Source organism: Patella vulgata, chromosome 1, assembly GCF_932274485.2.
Source record: "Patella vulgata chromosome 1, xgPatVulg1.2, whole genome shotgun sequence".
Lineage (NCBI taxonomy): Eukaryota > Metazoa > Mollusca > Gastropoda > Patellidae > Patella > Patella vulgata.
In genome coordinates this window covers 72,435,638-72,457,972 of record NC_065879.2, presented here as the reverse complement: position 1 = coordinate 72,457,972, position 22,335 = coordinate 72,435,638, and the positions used below count along the sequence as shown (strand labels likewise).

At 37.6% G+C, this 22,335-nt stretch overlaps 2 long non-coding RNA genes across 2 annotated transcripts in view; one reads left to right on the top strand and one right to left on the bottom strand.

The window, feature by feature from the left end:
- The window catches only part of LOC126823508 (uncharacterized), a 66,446-nt gene extending 64,199 nt beyond the window's left edge, over nucleotides 1–2,247 (bottom strand). Inside the window, exon 1 of the long non-coding RNA XR_007681192.2 lies at nucleotides 1,895–2,247. This is a non-coding gene — a long non-coding RNA (uncharacterized LOC126823508). The remainder of the gene's footprint in view (nucleotides 1–1,894) is intronic.
- Nucleotides 2,248–4,669: 2,422 nt separating this feature from the next.
- LOC126823481 (uncharacterized) overlaps nucleotides 4,670–22,335 on the top strand; it is a 29,673-nt gene continuing 12,007 nt past the window's right edge. The window contains exon 1 of the long non-coding RNA XR_007681180.1: nucleotides 4,670–4,684. This is a non-coding gene — a long non-coding RNA (uncharacterized LOC126823481). The remainder of the gene's footprint in view (nucleotides 4,685–22,335) is intronic.

Genomic DNA, 22,335 nt, shown 5'->3' with positions numbered 1-22,335 from the left:
ATCAACATTGATAATGTCACCTTACCGTAAAAAGTTGGGCTTCTGATATCCAATATTTAAAACAAAACGAAATTTTCAAAATGTAGCGACTCGATGAACGAGGCTAAACATAACCCACACGAGAATTATAGACTGTCATAACCAGAAAAGACTGCCATTCAATTTGGACTCTTCGCATATTTCGCCGAACGTAACTGATTATAAATTACAGTAAAAACAGAAACAATTGAATGTAAATTAGTTTATATACATTCATATTACATTACTATATATGCGTTGCGACCCATTTGTGTCCATTTCTAGGTGCCAAAGAATAGGAATTTAGCTCCTTTAAATATGTAACCAGACGATATAAACTTTTCATTTAAATTATGTAAGACAGCTTGTACAAAACATTTAACAGCGATAATTTCAAATTTCAAAAACTGAACTTTACTTTCACTCTTTGATTGGATGTGTGACTAATGCTCCCCTATCCCCCTCTCTGTACGCGACTCCGCGCCAGTATCATTAACACCAGTACCAGTTATTACAGGAAATCAGCGACCTTCATGTAGTTGTTGGTTATAAATCGCACAAATTCACAAATATAGTAATACGCAATTATTGGACCGATATGAAAAAGTTGCGGAACATACGCACCAGTAGCTTTAAATATGGGGCTTCGTTCAAGCAAATTAGGAAATCGTGGCTACAAAACGTAGGCCCAAGCTTTACACAAATTCCACGCAATTGTGCCCAAAATGGAAAAAGTCATGCGAAATAGCAGATATATTTGCACGCGTTAAACCACTCGGCTACTCAACCACCGTTTCAGCAATGGTCTAGATAGGATAATATTCTGTTTACGCAAGCCTTGTCACAGGAAACTATCGTGTTTACTCGATTCGCACTTTTCGATGGATTGAAAGAATTCAACCCGGAACATTTTTAAACGAGTATACCCCACCACCCCCGTCCAGATACTGAACAAAATAATGAAAATTGATAGGGCTTACACCCTAGGTGATGCCTCGATTTTGGACATTGGTGGCACCAAATGCTCAGGGTCCCCTTGTCCTTTTTGCGCATCGGCTATCCAAGGTAATACGTTTGTATCTAATAGTATTATGCTCTGCGCAGTATTCAACTGAAGTGAAGGAATAACGCAAGCTGGAAAATAAAAATCTCATATTGTACACTTATTATTGTCATTTTATTAAGTCCCATATACTGTATCGGTTTTAGATTACTTTTACGAAATGTGCGATGAACGAGAAGAATAAAAGCGCGGGATATAAACTCAAGCCATTATTAAAAAGTTATAGTATAATCAATAAAGGCATGATAGACCCGTATTATATAATGCTTTCACTAAATGTATGATATTTTAAAGATATAATACTACTATTTTGTTTTCATTTTTTCACTTAATTCGTAAAATTAGAGTAATTAGTGAAATACAAGAGTGCATTGTTTAAAATAAAAGTTTTTGAAAAACAATGGTGTTCGAGTTATAAAGTAAATGATTGATGTATAGTAAATATTAGAATATAAATAGCTTTCGAAAGATGGTAAGTAACAAATTATTTAAAAACTATTTTTGGTGGGGTTTTTTCTACAACTTGTGGAGGCGGGGTAAAATGAAGGCGCATTTATATTAAAATCAAAATGAAAATTTAAATACTGAATTTAGCAATAAAATGAACAATATTATACCTATATATTATAGCGAGAGTAAGTATATTGTAGTTTAATGTGACCGACACCTGCCGTTGTATTTCAATGATCTAAGTAGGCGGTAAACGAAAATCGATATAAAATTGTAAAATAAAAAAAGAAATCGTAAAATGTAGGTTTTGCATAATATAGGGCAATAAATGGAGCTTGCGAAAATGATTTTAATTTTACTTACCGATTGCTGTATATATGATAACGATGAAAACTGCAACAAGTAAACACACCCCTATGATGATAAATATAATATTTAAAACGCGCTTTAATACTATATTTTCTTCAGGATGTCCTCGTAACACACGTTCACAATCGGGTTTTCCTTTCATGCGATTGTCAATCAGAACGCGACCAATTCTTTTCCAAATTGACGCCTGTTTAGCGCCATTCACTCGCCTGCTATTATCCGCTTCATCCGTTATCACTATTTCAATTGCACGTGCATCCATAGTAACGGAGGATGCGTCCATTTCCATGTTTGTAGCACATGTATTTTTCGTAGCGCATGTGGCGCAATTGTCAATGCGTTCCTCGTTCGGGACCAAATTGTCGTCTGCTTGTCCCGAGGCCACGCGCTTTTTATCACTTCCTGAACAGCGCGTGTTAACATCTGCCGCCAAAGCTTGCTCTTCAGAATCAATATCCAGTCGTTTTCCGGATTGATTTGATCGTTTTCGATCAACGTCTTGTTTGATCGAGGCTTGTATTACATCAGGAGCAAGTTGTAATGAGCCAGAATGAATAGAACCTGCTTTGAGTTTTTGGTGAAGGCTGCTCGGCAGTGAAATAGACTCTAAAACCATAAATCGATTCTGATAATAAACCACTTGCTTGGTAGCAGACCTCTTTAGTTGACATGATTGGGCAGCACGTCGATTAAGAGACCTTGTTAGCTCGGCCGAATTCCCGCTTAAAAACTCAATTTTTGCGCCCTTTTCTGATAGAGTGGACGTTGCTGATTGAAGTTCTGATATGTGGCTGGCTGACAGCGAATTGGAATTAAAATTCACGTGCCTTTCACTGTTGCCTCTTGTCTTGAATGTCTGACGTACATTTTCACTGTTTGGTGAACGAGGCTGAAATGTGTCGCTTTTAGACCGGGTCGGGGTCATGGTTGACAGTGATGATGTCAAGTATCCTGCGTGATTTTTTGTCTTGGCTTTTAATGCACCCCTGTTTCCGGGATCTGAAGTCCTTTCCTTCCCTTTAGTTTCGGAGCTTTTATTGGGGATTATTAGGTTCCGGTTTAACAAGCCTGGTTTAGATTTTGAAGAGAATGCAGCCAGATTTTTTTCGATTTCCGAGTCAAGTTTCCGTTCAGATGACTGGCTTCCATGTTTCGGTGCTGGAGTTTTTGGTTGAGCTGTTTTTGACGATTTGCTTAAAATCTTTTCAGGCGATAGAGCAGTCTTCGATAACTTATTATTCGGAACATTTTTGCAAGGGTTGTCTTTGGTAGCTACGGGTTGACAGACGAGGTTACCGAATTTCGACTCTTGTGGTTGAAAAGAGGCACTTAATGTTTTCCATTTGGATGCCATACTGAGATAAATTCTCTCTCTTAATGTATCGCTGTTTCCAAACTATTAGTTTAATAATAAAAGATTGAACGATATAGAAGTGAGCGGACAGTCGACATCAATCACCGCACACGAAAGAGGTAGATCAATTATAACAATGCTAAATATAATTTAGTTAATAATCAAAACGAAGCATTGTTGCTGATGAGATACAGGAATTTCATACGACACAATTATGTTGTTTTTTTTTAAAATTTAAGTTCAAATTTTATAGACTGAAGCAGCGTAGCAGGAATAACAGCGGTTTCCTTTACGGTAGGGAACATCCAAATATTTAGAGTGTAAAATCATGCGAGAATATTCCAAACTTTAAACTTTTGAAACAATTGTATTGGGTTTCTAAAATTACTTTATTGATTGAACATATTCAACTGGAAGATATCGTGGTGCATTTTAATTGATATTAGTGTATATCACATTAAAAATCCATTACAAAAGTATGTTCAATTGTTCCGTTTTATTTGCATAAGTAGCATTAGAATTTAAAATACTAATCAATTACAACGAGAAAAAATCCACGTTTCCATAAGAAAGTAGAGCAGTTAAAAAGTCATTGATTAAATTTCAACGAGTCTATCAATATGTCAATTCCAGTATATCGACCATGTCTCGGATAACAACATCCTATTAATTACACCTCTAGGCTTACGCTGGCTTAAAACATATCTTCTCCTTGATTTGTGGGGAGAGGAAGGGAAGAAGGGTCGAGGTATTGAAAAACAAAAAAGAAATTTGTGTTACATAAATTTCAATGGTTCAATTACAAATGTTCCAAGACCCTCGATTCAATGCAAAATTACAGTCACAATTTATTAGCTATGTTAACTCCCTAAACAAGATTGTTATCGGGTGTACCTACTCTGTCTCTTACACAACAGCTGTCACTACTGGTTGTAAATGATAGCATACATGGCTGCTCCTTTTTCGGTTGTCTTTTGATGAACAAATTATTTGTGTTCCGTTTAAAAAAAATTCGTGGATTGTAATTGATTGACGTACAACGCGTGTACCATTATGCTTAGAGGTTGTTAAATCCGGAAACATAAATTTTGTTACATTTGAAACTGAACTAAATGTCAGCTGTTCCATTCAATTACAATTTGTTAGATTGTAATTGATTATCTAGGAAAATTGTAATTTGAGCAAAAATCAATTATTTGTTATTCACAATCATATTCAATTGCTGCTTCCAATGAATATTCTAGTCGTTATTATTCATCTCCTTAGGAATATTTCTGATATGAGTCTTCTGTTTCTCATTATACTTTTTAAAGCTCCATTTACCCCGACTCGTCCAATTACACATGTCACAAAAGACTCCATTTGATCCTCACAATGAAGAGAAAGGCAGACGGAGAAGTTATTACGTCTGGTGGGGAAATCCTTATAAGGTAAATAAAGAATTTGTCATGTCATTGTTGAAGATCAATTACATGTGAAGTAAATGTCCAATACACAAATACCACCGTCTCTCTATATTTCAGAAAAACTAAGCTCAAGTAAACCTTCCAGAGAAGTCTATATTCCACAATACACCTGAAGGCCTATTTGTCATTCTTCTTGATGTATATGTCTTCGCAAAATACATTGCATGTTGATATGTATATACATGTATGATAAACTATGCGCTTTATTACGTTCAATTACTAAGGAATAACAACATCGCGTAAACCGAGCAATTTTGCAATCAATGTTAGGTGTTAGCACGACCCCCAATCACGGGACTAGAGTCTGATCCGTCATCAACATTAACAGCTACTTCCACATTGAAATATTAATGACTTGTAACCCCTTTTAAAAGGTATCGATATACTGAAAGGAATATGTCATTTAAGAATGGTCTTGGGAATTGTTGCTCAGAGACTGGCGCGGATGAAAATATATTCCTGAAAGAGAGTTACGTTACGGGGGGGGGGGGTATTGTGTGAGGATTCACGGTGGCTCAGTGATTATATTGCTGACTCACTAACCAGCAGGTCCCCGGTTCAATCCCGGTGTTCGCTGAGAAAGTTCCTCGATATTTTCCAACGTGGTCTTCCCCTTGTCATTGGTGCAGGATGGAGTTATGGCAAGGAATAGTAATAAATCCCTTGGTATGGATTTTTTAAAATCTCTGTAATCCAAGGACAGTGAAAATAAAAGTGAAGCAACATGATGAATTAATTCTCAGCTGTTCTAAATTAGTTCAATATGAAAATAGTGGACGAAAGTTAAATAATTGATTCATTTTCAATCGAGCACAAGCGCGGTCCAAACCGGATACCGAGTCTAACCGCAACAACGACATTAGTATTTTAATACTAACGTTTTTAAAAAAAACCTCAAAACGAATCTTTAGGAATGCAAATCAACGTGGTTTACGTCTCATCAACAAAATACTTCGGTCATTTTGTGAATATTAGGAGGTTTTTGTATTATTTATAAGCTTAAACGAGTGTAAGAAACATTTTCATGCACACTAATACTTTTACTTTGGTCAACCCCAACTTTTCGTTCCATTTGAACAACTAGTCAGAATTTTCCTTCATTAGACTCGAGGGTTTTTCCAAGCCCATTGGTTTGTAGAGTGTCCATCAGAACACGTCATAGTCGGATTATGATGTATAATCAGAGATTAAAAATCACAAATTGCGATTTCTCCTGGAACTGGGTCGAGCCCAACGGGGGGGTTGGGGGACTGAATGGTTAGCGAGTGCGCGTTGTATCATAAGGTCTGCCGCTGAATTAACTGGCGTGGTTTAGACAAGGAGTAGGGTCGCCTGTCCAACCTCGTGTGTTTTCTTCGGATCCTCCGTTTTTCTTCCACAACTAAAGGCCCCTACGCGCGAGCGAATTATAGAAATAAAATGTTACTCTCTCTCTCTCTCTCTCTCTCTCTCTCTCGTCCAACAACGGAAACCCACCAACACCCGTGCTTTATCACTACCCTATAGCCAGGACCATAGATCCGTCCATCGCAAGAATAATTGTTTGCTGGCAAAACATACACGAAGAATACAAAATTTATCAAAAGGCGCTAAAACGGATTCCATGGAGACAAGAGTAGCGTGAAAAGATTGTCAAATTACCGTGAATGACACTTTACGTTTAATACTGGTTGTTTTACTGGCATATATTATTTAAAGGACATTCAGACTATTAAACCGTGATGTTCTGCACCGACTGGGCTAATGAAGACGGGCATACGCTTTACACTGTACTACAGCTTACTCTTGTTCCGAATTTCAACTATCAAGGGTTCTTTTACGTGCACGCCAATGTGTAGGCCCACACGGGACTTGGATTTTTCATTTCATACGAACGACCAAACGCTGTCCTTGCCAGACACGGCATCGCTCACAAGGGAAAACCACCACGGGTTCCTATTATTTAAAGAACAATCAAGACTATAAATACGTGCTGCATCACCACTGACACCTTGTCTACGATATCACCTTAGGTGGAAGTGGACGTAAAACCCCAGAAACGAACGAACCACTGACACAAGAACGTGACCGAAGACGATGGTGTTCTCACTATTCGGCATATCTCGACATATTCCGGTAATATCCGGTGTGTTTGGAATATAACTCGAGTTATTACACAATATGATTTAGGATTGAATGGTCGCCACGAACATTTACGAAGCGGTTGTCTGAAGCATCAACAGCTTATTATGACAAATTAATTTAATAAAAGTATGAATTAAAAACAACATCGATTTTCTTGATTGCTCTTCTGGGTTCACGTATACTGTGGTAGAGATAAAAATGGACAATAAATAATTATATAAATAACAAATTAGCACCAAATGAAACATTTTTGCTAATATCAAACCGTTGTGGGTTGCTGACAAACTTTCAGAAGAAAGCTACATATAGCCAAAAACATAATGATGCGGCGAATTTATTAATCCAATTTCTTGTTATTTAATGGATACCATACCATATGAAAGAACGAGGAATGAAATATATACGCAAACGATGGCTGACCGGGCAAAAGCGCTATACATCAGCATCAAAGAGTGAAAAGCAGCTAGCTGTCTGATTATCTCACTATTTTATGACCACATCATCCCAATTTTTATTAATGTACTACATCGCCCGAACGACATTCTTATATACTTATATCTTCATCTCACTTTCCTCTTAAAACCTGAAAAACTAAGTTTCCACGTCCAAATTTGTTTCACTATCTAAACATTAAATCCATGTCAGTTACACTGATTAAAGACACCATTCTAACATGTTAATGGATGTTTGACACAACACCTTAAAAATTGAAAATGGCACTTATAAGTCCTGTGTAAAACCAGTATTAACGTTTTATAACACAATTCCAAACGTGTATATTCTTATGCAAGCAATGCTAACGTCCGCAAATTGCTTTCATAATGTCTTGGAAAGAAGTTCTAAGGTGATCTGTAAAATGACCAAATATAGCAATATGACATAATGAGTTGCAAGAAAATTCGCTATTTCTCACTTTGTTGCCTTGGTAATTTGAACCTAGCTTATAATTCAATCAATTGTGGCTAGTTATTGATCCTTACGATGTTTAAAAACTCCAACAAGAAACTATTTCAAAGGTAGAGTAATAGTCATGTAGTGAGAAATAACTAGGGGACTTGAGCACCTTTGTTTACCATCTGGCTAAAATAAAGCAACGAGAAAGACTAGGTTCGGAGACTAAACTGCATTCGATTCGAGCAATTTCGCAAATCATGATTTGCCGTCTTGAAAATACTGTTCAGGTTACATAACAAGCCGAATTTTCTAGTCGCAAATTTGGCAGTTGTGATGCGTTCGATTCTTGCTGTATCCAAATGCACATTATCGACGGAGTTGACCAGGATATAGATAACAAACCTTAATCTCTCAACCCTCCGTGTTTCGAGATAAGACATGAGGCCATTACCTATAACGTTGCACCAGCGGGAGCGATCCACACCCGGCATTTTTAAACAAAATTGACAATAGTTTTAATTAAAACAACGATTGATTATTGTTATTTATAATATTTCTACAACACCCAACTACAATTAAGCATATAATCCTACCTGAAACGGGTACAAATCGTCGTTTTTAAAATCGAGGCGTTAAGCCGTTACTAAGACCGCCATCTTTTTAAACGATACGCTGTCATCATGAAGGCGGGGCTAAATATAAGGCTTTTATAACAGCCAATCAAAAGGACAATCGAAAGCACAGTAACTATGAATGGATTTCGATGGCGGTGAAATGTCAGACAAAAACAACGCTTCATTAATTTAAACGCGAATATTTGGAGTTAGGCGACAGTTGTGCCACTACATTGGCCTCTGTAAGTTTAATTAATCATAATATCATAAACTTATCTATTTTAAAGATGTTACATGCATTAATAAAGAAATTGATTTTGCCACTTGGAACTAAAGGCATCCAATCGTAGCTAAAAACAAGAGAAAGAGAGAGAGAAATGGGGTTTAACGTCCACTCGACACAAACTAGGTCATTTCGGGACTAACATATGGTTTAATTTTATTTACATAATTCGCTTGCGCGTAGGGGTCTTTAGCAGTGGGAGGAAACCGGAGGACCCGGAGAAAACCCACGAGGTTGGACAGGCGACCCTACTCCTTGCCACGTACAACCGGGGATTCGAAACCACGCCGGCCGACTAAATGACAGACTTTATGATACAGCGCGCGCACGCTAACCATTAAGCAGCTAAAAACAAACACATCAGTATATCTCAACGTTTTTAGCTACGTTCTCGTAGCTAACCAGGATATAGCTATCAACAGTTACAAACACGGCGATATTATTGTGCAATATTTTAATTGATTAATATAATCAATTTTATAATATTATTTTCCGTACAGCAGAATTGACATCCTACGACGATTGTATCTAGATCTCCGACTTTAATAGTGGACTGAATGCAATTTTTACGTCAAGAAAAGGTGAAAAGCACACGGTCGAGTGAAAAAAATCTTTCAAGTTCGCCACTAAAATTATACATAACATTATTTCCCACAAAAAAATAACGTAAAAGCTAGATTTGCAGTCTGAGGTTTTGAAAATTCTGCACTTATTATAGAAACCATAATAACATGGATTTTGTGTATTGTAATGTTTGAATTTAGTAATCAATTAAAATATCGTCCAACCAGAGACCGTTCCTAAAGGAACTACTCAAAATGCATTTTCGTCGTCAGCGCGTGGAATACTTCAATTAATATTGTTTGTATTCATGATGATGAGGCGGCGGCGTAGTCGTCTTAGTCCTAATTCATCAGCCCAAATTGGGCAACCCTTGTATGTATTGAAAATAAGCTACATGAGGATGGACCCAGAAATATAATTGTTTCCTAAATATAATTGCAAAATTAATTGCAATAAGTCACTTATGCCTAATTTAAAGTACCCGAGCCACTTATATGCAATAGACAAAAATCAGAGAAACCGGTTGTGTGTTTATGTCACATGGGGAAAATAACCAAATATGATTGATTTAATAGGCTATTTGATTTCCTTGGTCTACTGAGGTGAGCACGTTATACGATTTGTTGCCGACGAAGCGACGACTTGAGCGATCCTATCAAACATGTCAGATATCTGCCACCATGCAACGAAAAATCACACACTAATGCGAGTTTTAGATTTTTCATCGTCGGCGACAGAAACCGCCTTCTATCGTCGCGTATAGTGCGCACCAGTCTTAGGTCAAAACATGCCAATTAGTTAAGTCGCGATTTCCGAAAATACATGAATGGTCGCTTACCAATTTCCCGGCTACGCCTAAGACCGAGAAATGCGCCGAGGAAAAGATTATTTATGGCTAAAAATGTATCGCAACAAACTGAGGGTTTGGTTCACACCCATGTGGTCCGTTCAGGTTCCAACCCGTCTCGTCGTAATTAGTAGCCACGGTACGTTTATTTGTTTAAAGTTCGTGAACAATGTGAAATGCATGTATAGCAGTTGATATAAATAATTAAATTCAAATTCAGTTTATTGAAACGCGTTTTCATGGTTTGTACGCTTAGTATGTATGCAGGTTTGGTAGTCTATGGTTGATTTGAGTCTAGCTGAATATCGTGGGTGTGGTTTGGAAGATTATAGTGGATGTATTTTTTGTAGTGGCTATTGTTTGGAAGTTTATAGTGGGCGATAGTGAGCGTGATTTTTTAAGTTTAAAGTGGATGCGGTTTGGAAGCTTATAGTAGATGCGGTTTGAAAGTTTACAGTGAATGTGGTTTGGAAGATTATAGTGGGCGTGGTTTGGAAGTTTGTACTGGATGTGGTTTGGAAGATTATAGTGGGCGTGGTTTGGAAATTTATACTGGATGTGGTTTGGAAGTTTACAGTTCATATGGTTTGGACTTTTATTATAGTGGGTATGGTTTGGAAGTGGATGTGGTTTGGAAGTTTATAGTGGATGTGGTTTGGAAGTTTATAGTGGATGTGGTTTGGGAATTCTTGACTGATGTGAGTCAAGGTGTGGTTTGCAAGTATATTAGTCCAACGGAACTATGGCTGAACCTGGAAAATGTATACCAAGGTTTTTTTATGATTGACTTTAGTAGCCTAGGGTGTCCTCGTTCAGAATCTGCCGAGTGAACCTGGATCACTCTTGAGCGTTTTGAGAAATTCAAATGGCATCCAAGACGGCCACCATTTCAAATAATACCCTATAACTCCCATAGTATTTTGTCTAGGATGATAATTTGGTGTCTACCCGTATGTTTTTGGGGCCAAGGGATACACGGAAATCATTCATTATGTTGTGGGTTGATCAGATGATAGTAAAATCTAGACTGACAGACAATATGGCCCTTTAAGTTAACTCGATAGCGGCAGTTGGGGCGATTATATCACCAAACCAAACTATATCTAGAGACAAACTATACTAAACAGCAAAAAAAACAAAAAAAACCCAAAACGTCAGTACGATTTCAAAATCAGAGAGGCACTTTAATCAAATCATTCTAGAATACTACTTACTAAATGGATCAAAGCAATTCTTTGTGAACAGTATGTTGACACATTAGTGATTAATTCATTACAATTCAAAGACATTACGAGAAGGTTTAGAGTCAGTATCTGGTGTGTCCACCGCGTGTGTCAATAACAGCAGCGCAGCGGTTGTACATGGAGTGGACCAGACGATTGGTGAACGCCATTGGCACCTGGTATCACACTCTCAGAAAAGTCTGGTGCAATCCATCGGCTGTGTTTGGTCTCGGTACGACGTTATTAAAGCGAGAATTTCAAATTTTCTAAGAAAGTCAAAACATAATTATTTCTATGTCTTTTGCTCAATAGGTTATCAAATCACTATTATACGATCATGGGCATTATTTCCCACCCTTAAAAATCTTTGCACAGCAAATAACAACACAATTACCTCCCCTGTTTTGCTATTGACAACATGGGGCAGCCATTTTCCAACGTTGGAATTTGAAGTTAAAAATGATATTTTTGCCAATTTCTCAGCTGGAAATAGTGAATTATAGGATTAATAGGATTATTCTTTAACAAGGTAGGACTGTTTATGGATGCCTTCTATTTTAAGGCTTTATTTTAATACATTTTAAAAATATATCATTTGGATATTTGCATATGCAACTTTAAGTCTCCTCTGAATTTCATCGCAAAGATGTCCAATCGGGTTTAAGTCCTGACTAAGAGCTGACCAGTGCATAACGTTGACACCGTTCTGCTGTAGAAAGTCCCGAGTAACTACTGGAAAACGTTGTTTCGATGACATGCGAAATGTGGTATAACGTGGGGTCTGAGAGTTTGATCGATGTAGCGCACTGCAATAATGCCGCCTCCTATCCCTGGACCAAAATTTTGGAACACCACAAGACCCACTCTCTGGTTCAGGCTGATTCCACCCCAAACCATTATGCTTGGGCCTCCCCATGAGTCTCGTTCCATGACACATTGGTGAGAATAACGCTGGCCACGTCGACGCCATATTCTGGTCCTGCCATCTGCAGTTGATACTCAATACCGACTCTCATCTGTGAACAGAACAGTTCTCCATTGTCTGTGTCGCCAGTTCTGGTGTTGTTGGCCAAACTGTAGACGTTCACGTCGATGGCGAGGGGTGAGGATCGGTGCTGTCTCAGATGCCTGTCTGGAGGGATTCTGCACGTACTTTCGCACAACATGGTGGTCTTGTCACCTTGTGGTAACCCTTGGTCTATCAGTTCGGGGGCGAACATCCGTGGTGTTGGTGGCCCGAAAGATCTGCTGAAGCCTGTAGATGGTCCGAACATTGACCTGGAAGTGATTGGCAACGGCTTGGGCAGTGTGGCCAGCGTCGAGTCTTCCAAGCGCATGGTTCCTCTGAGCTGTCGTGAGTCGTGGCATGCTGCTGACGTTGTAGTGTGAATGATTCAACCAGGTATGGGTGTGCATTTTATAGGGCTTGTCCCGGTGAACAGCACGTGCAACCTGAGTTACATGAAAACCACGGAGAACACATTACCATCTCAGAAGTCAGGTTGCGTTTTTGAGAACATTGCTCAGGTAAAGTTGGAGATGTGGTCACAAATATACAATAAAAACATTTGGCAAGTTTTATTCAATGCGTCTATTCAGAGTAACATACCAGCCTGACGTTTCTTTTGCTGCTTAGTATATATATTTCTAGACATAGGAGCATGTCAGTGATGCGATAACACCACATGCATGTCTATCAAGGGGTACCGGGCCACATGGGATGGCCCTGAAAAGGAGGACACGCGCTGTGTTTTCACATTTAAAAAAACAAATTCTACCCGCAAAATACGAAAATAACCCCCACAAAACTAGGTAATATTCAGTTTAATCCTGTAGTCGTGTGACTGGTTGCAACCTGCGACAGCACAGGCGCAAAATACTATACATTCTAAGCCATCCCTAGTGCAGCTACAAGCAAGCGTACTACTTGGGGTGTCAATCTGCATCCACATCTGATGAGCCACAGGAGCAAGTTGACCGATTGTAATGTTCTCAATTTAGTGTCCTTAACTCAGCAATGCAGTTCAGAATCAAGTTCAGGCGGATTGTCCAGTGAACGCCACACAATAGCATGGTGGTGACATTTTATTGCGTTCTTTGCATATGCATCATTCGTTGGAGCAAGATAAAATGGTTTAGATGGGGATGATGACGAAATATTTCCAGTTTTGGATACCTATACCCTCCAGCGTGTTTCAGGCATCGATTTGGAAGGATGGCTTAGAATGTACAATATTACTGACATTTATTTTGTTCACCCGGCAGATTCTGAAAGAGGACACCATAGGCTACTTAAATCAATCATAAAAAAAGCTGTGTATACAATTTCCAGATTCACTCGAAATATTGGGTTTGGCGACCGGACTACCTAATGGTTGATAATCGTTGATCACATTTTGCGATGTTATTGAATTTATTGAATTTAATTACAAAGAATCTAGCATATTTTACGAACCACAATGAGACGAACAGGGATGGTGTACCATAAAGTACCTCGTGTACAATAATGAAATGGAAACTTTCGATAATCATAGCTTACGCTAAGATTGGTCGATTTTAATAACTTTTGGATCAATCTGTTTTAATGTGTATGTTTTAATCTATGCCTGCCATGAACAGAGATTACCATATTTATTTCTATATTTATTTATGAAAAGGAAGATGCCTTCCCGCGTACAAACTGTGTGATTTAATGATATATTTGGACTAAAACATATTCAAATTAATTTATCTATTAAAAGTTCGCGGTGGTTCAGTGAGCAAGACACTGGTTCGCTAATCAGGGGGTCTCGGATTCGCTCCCGGTGTTGGCTGAGAAAGTTCTCGATTAAGAGAGAATCCCTATTGAGCTTGTATTTGTGGTTAGTCGCTATCCATTTACCATAAATATCGACGCCTAGGTAAATTTTTGGATTATTCTCTGTCGTTTAATCGCACAGTCTACTTGACGGTAAACCCTCGCAATTGTTTTCTTACAGCCTTTAGTCACTTTATCATCATAAAAAGCTTGTTCTATGGGCGCCCCCCCCCCGATTTTTTTTCGGGGAATGGAGTGCCTCTACTTTCCACAACGGAGAGGGAGAAAGTTGTGCCACTTGCCACAAAAATTGCGCTGGAGTCCAAATATTAGGTAGCTATAATTTGCTGTCCAAAATTGGTGCCACTTAATAGTATTTCATCAGTAACAAGTATTATCAGCCAAATTACTATGCCGGTGGTGGGGCCCCACAGTGTTTTGGGTCAAATACCCCGAGGTTGGGGTAAGTTGATGCATTACATCAGCGTCAATGTATTGACACAAAAATATAAATGTTTATTCCATGATGTTGTTGTTCGAAATGGCCATAGAAAATTACAGTTATATGTGTGACACCATTCAAATGCAATTTACTCCAGGTGTATTGAGAGCACCGACTAAAAATGAATGACTAGGCTACAGATTCATCAGCTCGTTATCAGAGTATTGATAATATTGAAAATAAATGCGCTCTACAAAACTACTGTATAATCTAGTAGAATTCATGTTACGTTTTATAATATTAAACTGCTGATGACGATATCAGCATCCTTAGTGAGAACGACTTCTAAACAATGGCAAATTATCTAGATGCATTTTACTCGTTATATAGACTCACACTGATCGACAGTGAATATTCGCTAGGCCGCTACACTCACTGATAATGTAAGGATGACACCGATGCGACTTAATGAGCCACAAATATCAACTTTTATCCTCCGACAAATTAAATTCTTAAACATTTTTTTTTTATGTATTAGAAAAATAAATAAATAAAGACGTTTGACGTATTTGTAGGTAAAAATTATTTCCTATTTAGTGTAAATGGGTATTAAAATGAGTAAAAGACACCATTCTGCCCGAACCAGTAACGTTTTATGTAAACAATGCACGCGTCAGTGATTGACGCAGCATGATAAGACGTCACGTGCTGAATGTAGTCATCTTCTACAGAGATAATAGAAGACTTTTGTAATCCTCTGTGAAAGAGATTGATATAGACTAAGCCCCATTACCCTAAAAAAAATGACCCTTTCCTCAGTGTTTCGTTATAGGCCTTATATGTAATTACATCATTAATGAATACAAGGTAAAGCATAATAGCATCATGTAAAATTACAACCAGCTATGGTGGTTATCATTTGTCAATTTAATCCCAATGAAGTTTACACGGTTGCTAGAAAACAACAAACTTGTTTTCAAGAAACCCATTGTGGGATTAGAAATTAGCTCCTTTGTTCTTGAGGAAATTACCATGTCCTTTACACCAATAACTATCTTTTATTAGACTACACACCTCCCCTTTCCCAAATATACCAAATATTGCCATACTTTTATTGGAAATAATAACTTGATAAATACATTTGTATAGTTAACGTATGGTTATTTAAGGACATAACATGTCAAAATAAAGGTTACCATCAAACACAATCAAAGTACTTTCATTCAGAAATATTTGGGGGTTTTAATAAATACATAAAAACGTTCGATATGTATACTGAGAAGCAATGAAAGGGAAAACTTTTTAAAATAGATAAATGTAAATCTCGTTTGAGAGATACACCCTAAAATCTTGCAATTCTGAATTTAACCACAGATCAATTCTCTCAAACACAAAACACTGAATTTGACAGAATGAGAATGTTGAAACTCATAATTCTAGGGTGCAGTGATAGGTATAAAAAGTGAGTTAAAGGGAGACGACTTCGGTTTCACCACTCCTGGAAGAGATAAGATAAGATTTTATTGTATCTAAACATCCCATTAGAGGCAGCATACAAATACAACAAGACATTTAATACATGAACATATATAACAATGACTAACAAAATACTATATTTATATATAGCGTTGAAAAAGTCAGTGGAATTGCTGGGGTATTATTGAGGGTTGTGTATAGGTAGGAGTTGCGTAGATTGTAATAGATGGAGAGTAGTGTTATCGGTTAGTCTCTGGTGATAATCTCTCGACAGAATCAATTAGAAATACTTACAACTGGATAGAAATAATATGAGAATAAATAGATGGAATGAGCATAGCATCACTGAAAGACTTCCAATGGGAACTGAGCATGGTCCGGCCATTTATGTCTAATGTAAACATGGAATCTATCCCGCGGAAGTAAGATTACCATGGCATTATATCGTCTTTGTTCGTGATGACTTGCATAATGGTGAAATACTGTCGGGATGTTCGGTTTTGATGTAATAATAAACCCATCACCAAAATGTAACATTTCAGTCATGGATCTTACTCTGCATAACATATTTTATCTAGAGGCACTGTGAGTTTTAACAATGACATATTTATTTATTTCAAGATTATGATATGTACTCAGGGCTCCCTTAAATTGTGTAGATTGTGAACCAAGTTTCTTAATAAGTATCTTGTTAATATATATTTTTAGCAATAAATTTATATTTCCTGATAGTTTGAATACATTTTCCAATTGATGGTGAAAAGCCGGGCAAAGGGGCCAGAATCAACATTAAAATCATTGGGGAAATATATAGTGGTCTAAATCCAAACAAACTTTATTGTAGTTGTCTCCCTTAAACTGTAGAGCGTCTCCGCAACACATAAAGCAATAGATTCGTATTTTAGTTGAAAAACTAAAAAATCAAAGAAAAGCAACCTCACTAGTATAATGGAAGAACAGAAAAGCAAATTAGAAAGGTTTGGACATAAGATGTGAAGTGGATAATAGCATAATCATAACGGAAACATTATGCAAGAGCTAAATCTGCCAATTGCAGGTCTTTCTTTAGGCCTGAAATGTTATCTAAATTATTAATTAGACATTAATTAACTTATCCAGACCATAATCAACTCTCGATGGCATCGCTAGCCTGCGATATTTACTGGATTAGAACCCGGTCTGCTGCTTCTGATTAAATCAAAAAATGGATAATCGAGACTCTGTTTTTTTTATCATACCGACTTTAGTAATGATGATCGAGGCTAGGCCCAAAATTCAATCGCTAACTACTCGGTTCAGGGTGGATCAATTTGACTGAAATTTTTAACAAATTCCCTTTACATTACCTAGTTTTTTTAACTATTATAGTGAGAACTACCAACTCTTTATCCCATAATGTATCTTTAAACGAACCTTGAACTTTGCAACTCGATTATCACAGCTAGATATTTCATTAGGAAAGCGTGAGACCTGGTATTCGCGATAATATTTTCTATCGAAGAATCTGAGAGTTCTTAAACTGGGTCCTAGACCAATCGAAATTAGTGACAAAAAATGTAGAGTACGGAGACCAAGCCTTCTATTGAAGATATTTATAGTCGGATTGTGTGGTGGGCTATTTCGGCGTGGTTTCGATTCCCCACTTGAACGTGACAAGGAGTATGATCGCCTGTCCAACTTTGTGGGTTTTCACCGGGTTTCTCCCACTGCTATAGAGAGACCCCTACGCACAAGCGAATTATTGAAATAAAATTGAACCATATGTTAGTCCCCAAATGACCTGGTTTGTGTCGAGTGGACGTTAAACCCCATTTCTCAATATAGCGTAAATATCAGTTTTATAGTACCAAACCAAACGTTGGCTTTGTAGTACCTATAAAAATATGTGTAAAATAAAGTTACTTTTGCCATAGAGATATTACAGGGATGCCTTGGTTTGATATTTAATCCTAATCGGAAAGATTTAAACAGGGTCGTAATCAAGAATTTGCTTAGGTGGATGAGGGCGTGGGCTTGAATGGTGTATGGTTATGTTTATAGTCAAAGTATATAACTGATCTATTGACATTTATTTAATCTGTTTATTGAAATGTGGCCGTATATTGTCGTCGCCCCCGTCCGTCCGTCCGTCCGGCGGCCACAATTGCTTGTGGACGCTCTAGAGGCTAAAGTTAATATCCGATTCACTTTTAAATTTATACACAGTGTTTAAGGTCATGAGACGAAGAAGCTCATGGATTTTCAACAATTACTGCCAGAGTTATGGCCTTTGATCATTTTGAAAAATCTTGTGGACGCCCTAGAGGCTAAAGTTAATATTGATTTTCAACGATTTCCAATAATTACTGCCAGAGTTATGACTCTTGATCACTTTGAAAAATCTTGTAGATGATTTAGAGACCATAATAATCATCTGTTTGATTTGTATACGCCCACATTGAAATGTGGTCGTATATTGTCGTCGCCCCTGTCCGTCCGTCCGTCCGTCCGTCCACAATTGCTTGTGGACGCTCTAGAGGCTAAAGTTAATATCCGATTGATATACAATGTTTAAGGCCATGAGACGAAGAAGCCTATTGATTTTCAGCGATTTCCAATAATTACTGCCAGAGTTATGGCCCTTGATCACTTCAAAAAATCTTGTGGACGCTCTAGAGGCCAAAGTTAATATCCGATTGACATTAAATTTATACACAGTGTTTAAGGTCATGAGACGAAGAAGCCTATTGATTTTCAGCGATTTCCGATAATTACTGCCAGTGTTATGGCCCTTGATCACTTCAAAAAATTTTGTGGACGCTCTAGAGGCCAAAGTTAATATCCGATTGACTTTAAATTTATACACAGTGTTTAAGGTCATGAGATGAAGAAGCCTATTGATTTTCGGCGATTTCCGATAATTACTGCCAGTGTTATGGCCCTTGATCACTTCAAAAAATCTTGTGGATGCTCTAAAGGCTAAAGTTAATATCTGATTGACTTTAAATTTATACACAGTGTTTGAGGTCACGAGGCGAATAATCCTATTGATTTCAAAGATTTCTGATAATTACTGCCAAAGTAATGGCCCTTGATCACTTTGAAAAATTTTGTGGACGCTCTAGAGGCCAAAGTTAATATCCGATTGACTTCAGATTGATACACAGAGTTTAAGATCTTGAGACGAACAAGTATATTGATTTTCAATGAATTTTTATGACTTGGAACAGCTAAATACATGATACAGTATTAAAAGTTTTGTATACAAAACGTTAGCATGGGGCAGAACTTTATAAAAACCAAACAAATTCTAATGGTTTTCTGAGTTGTTGCTCTTAATCAGATTTTAATGTATTATAAATGTTTCATTACCGAAAAAAGTAAAAATATGCGACAACTCTTGTTGACTGCCCGGACGATTTAGCTGCTGTGGGCGTATGTTTAGTTGCCTGGCAACCTATCTTATATTTATACACCGTGTTTACGCCTATATAATCGTTTCGATTGACTTAAGATTGATACACAGAGTTTAAGATATTGAGACGAACAAGTATATTGATTTTCAATGATTTTTCATAACTTAAACAGCTAAATCCACGATATTAAATGTTTGTATACTGAACGTTAGCATGGGCCAAACAGATTCTAATGTTTTTCTGATAATTACTTAATGAATTGTTACTCTTAATCAGATTTTAGTTTATTATAAATGTTTCATTACCGACAAAAGTAAAAATATTCGACAACGCGTGTTGACTGCCAGGACGATTTAGCCTGGTGACCTATCTTTTTTGTCAAGTTATACCCTCATGAAATCTGTATTATATTTTTACCTGGAATTTAATCAAGTTAAGTTAATCTATTCTACATATATATTTATAAGACGCTCATAAGGGCAGACATCTATAGCTTATGATTTGATATAGATCAGAATGGAGAAGTAAACTGTTTATTATAAATGATACATTTAACGGTCGTTCGCAATAACAACGAGTTGTTTGGGTTTTTTCAATGAAAACGAAGCACTACATGGAGGTGAGATTAGTGGGCGATATCATTCTCTTCACCAGACAGCGGCATCACAGAGTTTTGACAAATTTTTAGTAAATATTTATAGTTATTTGGTTTAATTTTCAAAATGGACGTACTTAAAATTGAAACTGAATCGGTTATTTAATAAAAATAATTAGAGCGACGGGGAGGGGGTCCACTCTTGCGTGACTACATAATTAAGAATTTTGCTCTAACGGCGAGATTCGGACGCAAGAGTGTACTGGGACTACTTGCGCGGCCTTTGTAAATAGTAAGTTCGTAAAAGATATTAATGGACTAATAATAAATTATTCAGTAAAGTCATCCTAATGATAATTGTAGAATCTACGTATATGATATTTTCGTGTTTGAACTCACTTAGTAAACAAAATCGAACCGAACATAAAAAAGGGTCAAATACGGCCATTGTGAAATATGGCCGTCATTAAATTCAGCATTTGCCGAAAAGAAAGGAAATTGACATTTATATAGAAATTACGATAATGTCACCAACATGATTGAGACAATCTCTGTTGAACTTCACTCTGCAGTAATGACTGATAAAATTTGGCATTTAATTCAGAATACTTGATTATGTGGAATTATGATGAGGATGATTAAAGGGTGAGTTTCAGTGACGGACAAAAATGAAATGAGAAGCAATAGGATTTAAAATCTGACTTTTCTGCACCAACCAGGTTCATCAAGACGTGCATACACCATGCAGTGTGCCACGAGGGAAGCTTTTAGACCGGGAGCCCAGGGGGTCAACCTAGCTGAAAAGTGTACCAATTTTCTCCTATACGGTATCAATGTATGTATATCTGGTATCATCAGAATGTAAGTCTGCCGGGTTTCTGGTGGTGGGTGTGGTATTCCACGCCCTAAATGCCATGATCCCCAACTAGGCTAGATTAGCTCAAAAGTGTACCACACGAAAATCTTACTGCAGTGTACCGTACATCTTCAGGTATTACAAAAACACTCTGACAGACATTTTAGTGTTGGGGTACCCCTGACAGAGCTATGTAATTGCCAGACATTTGTAGTGGTGGAGTATCCCTGACAAGAGTTATCTAATATTTAGACCAAAGCTAAGCTAGCTTAGCTGAAATCTGTACCACCTAAAACAGCTTTGTAGTTGTTCATGGCAATTACATAGCTCTGTTAGGGGTACCCCACCACTAGAAATGTCTGTCAGAGTGTTTTGTAATACCTGAAGATGTACGGTACATTGCTGTGCGATTTTGATGTGGTACACTTTTGAGCTAAACTAGACTAGTTGGGGGGCATGGAATACCCCACCCACCACCAGAAACCCGGCAGACTTACATTCTGATGATACCAGATATACATACATTGATACCATATAGGAGAAAGTTGGTACACTTTTATGCTAGGTTAACCCCCTGGGCTCCTGCTCTATTTGCCCGGACAGCAGTGTTTCCACCTACTCCTCAGTGAATTCTAACTGTCAATTATTCTTTTACGCGAACGCAAACGAGTTCATGGTTGGAATTAGGATTTCCGTCGATCTAAACGTCTAGACGCCTCTGTCCATCCCCACACCCTACATCATTGAAAAGAGGAAACCGGGATGGAAAATCTTCTCGGTAAACACCAGGATCGAACTAAACCAGGAAAAGGTTTAGAAAAAGCCCCTATTGTATAGTTATTTCACGCCTACAAATTTCCTACATAATAATACGATTGACCAGTTTAATTGCCTCACTCACAGTTTACAAGCAAGAGTCCCACAGATTCAGCTAATCCAGGTCGCCGAGTGAATTTTGTAAGGATTATCACTCGCAGATCCGAATATTTTAGAGGGTTCGGGCTCTCAAGCTCATCAAATACTCACTGGGACAGGCCTGTTAGTCTTCGCTTAATGTCAGATGTTCAGACTAAAACAGAACAGACAACATAGGGATATGGTTTGTAGTGTTTTTGTTTTTATCATAAAACATGCTTTCTTTGAAATATCATCTTATGTATCAAATCATTTTATTTTCTACTTTTTGGGGTGTTCCTGATGATGTCATGGCCACATGCTAAGCCTGACAATTCTATTTTCTGGGATAAACCGCTTTTTGGAGAGAATTCAAAGACATGTATAGTGTGGAGGAAGCGTCATTAAAAAAATATGAGGGAATGGGTGGGGCGGGGTGTAAAGATGCCGAGTGTTCTAACTGGTCTAACGCGTGCTCTTTTGATCCTAAAATAGGTTCGAACCAATCTTCGTACATGCTAAAGAGTAGGGTAGGGTCCCCTGTCTGACATCGTGGATTTTCCCCCGACACTCTCTTATTTATGCTTTGTTAAAGTTAAAAGTAACTTTTG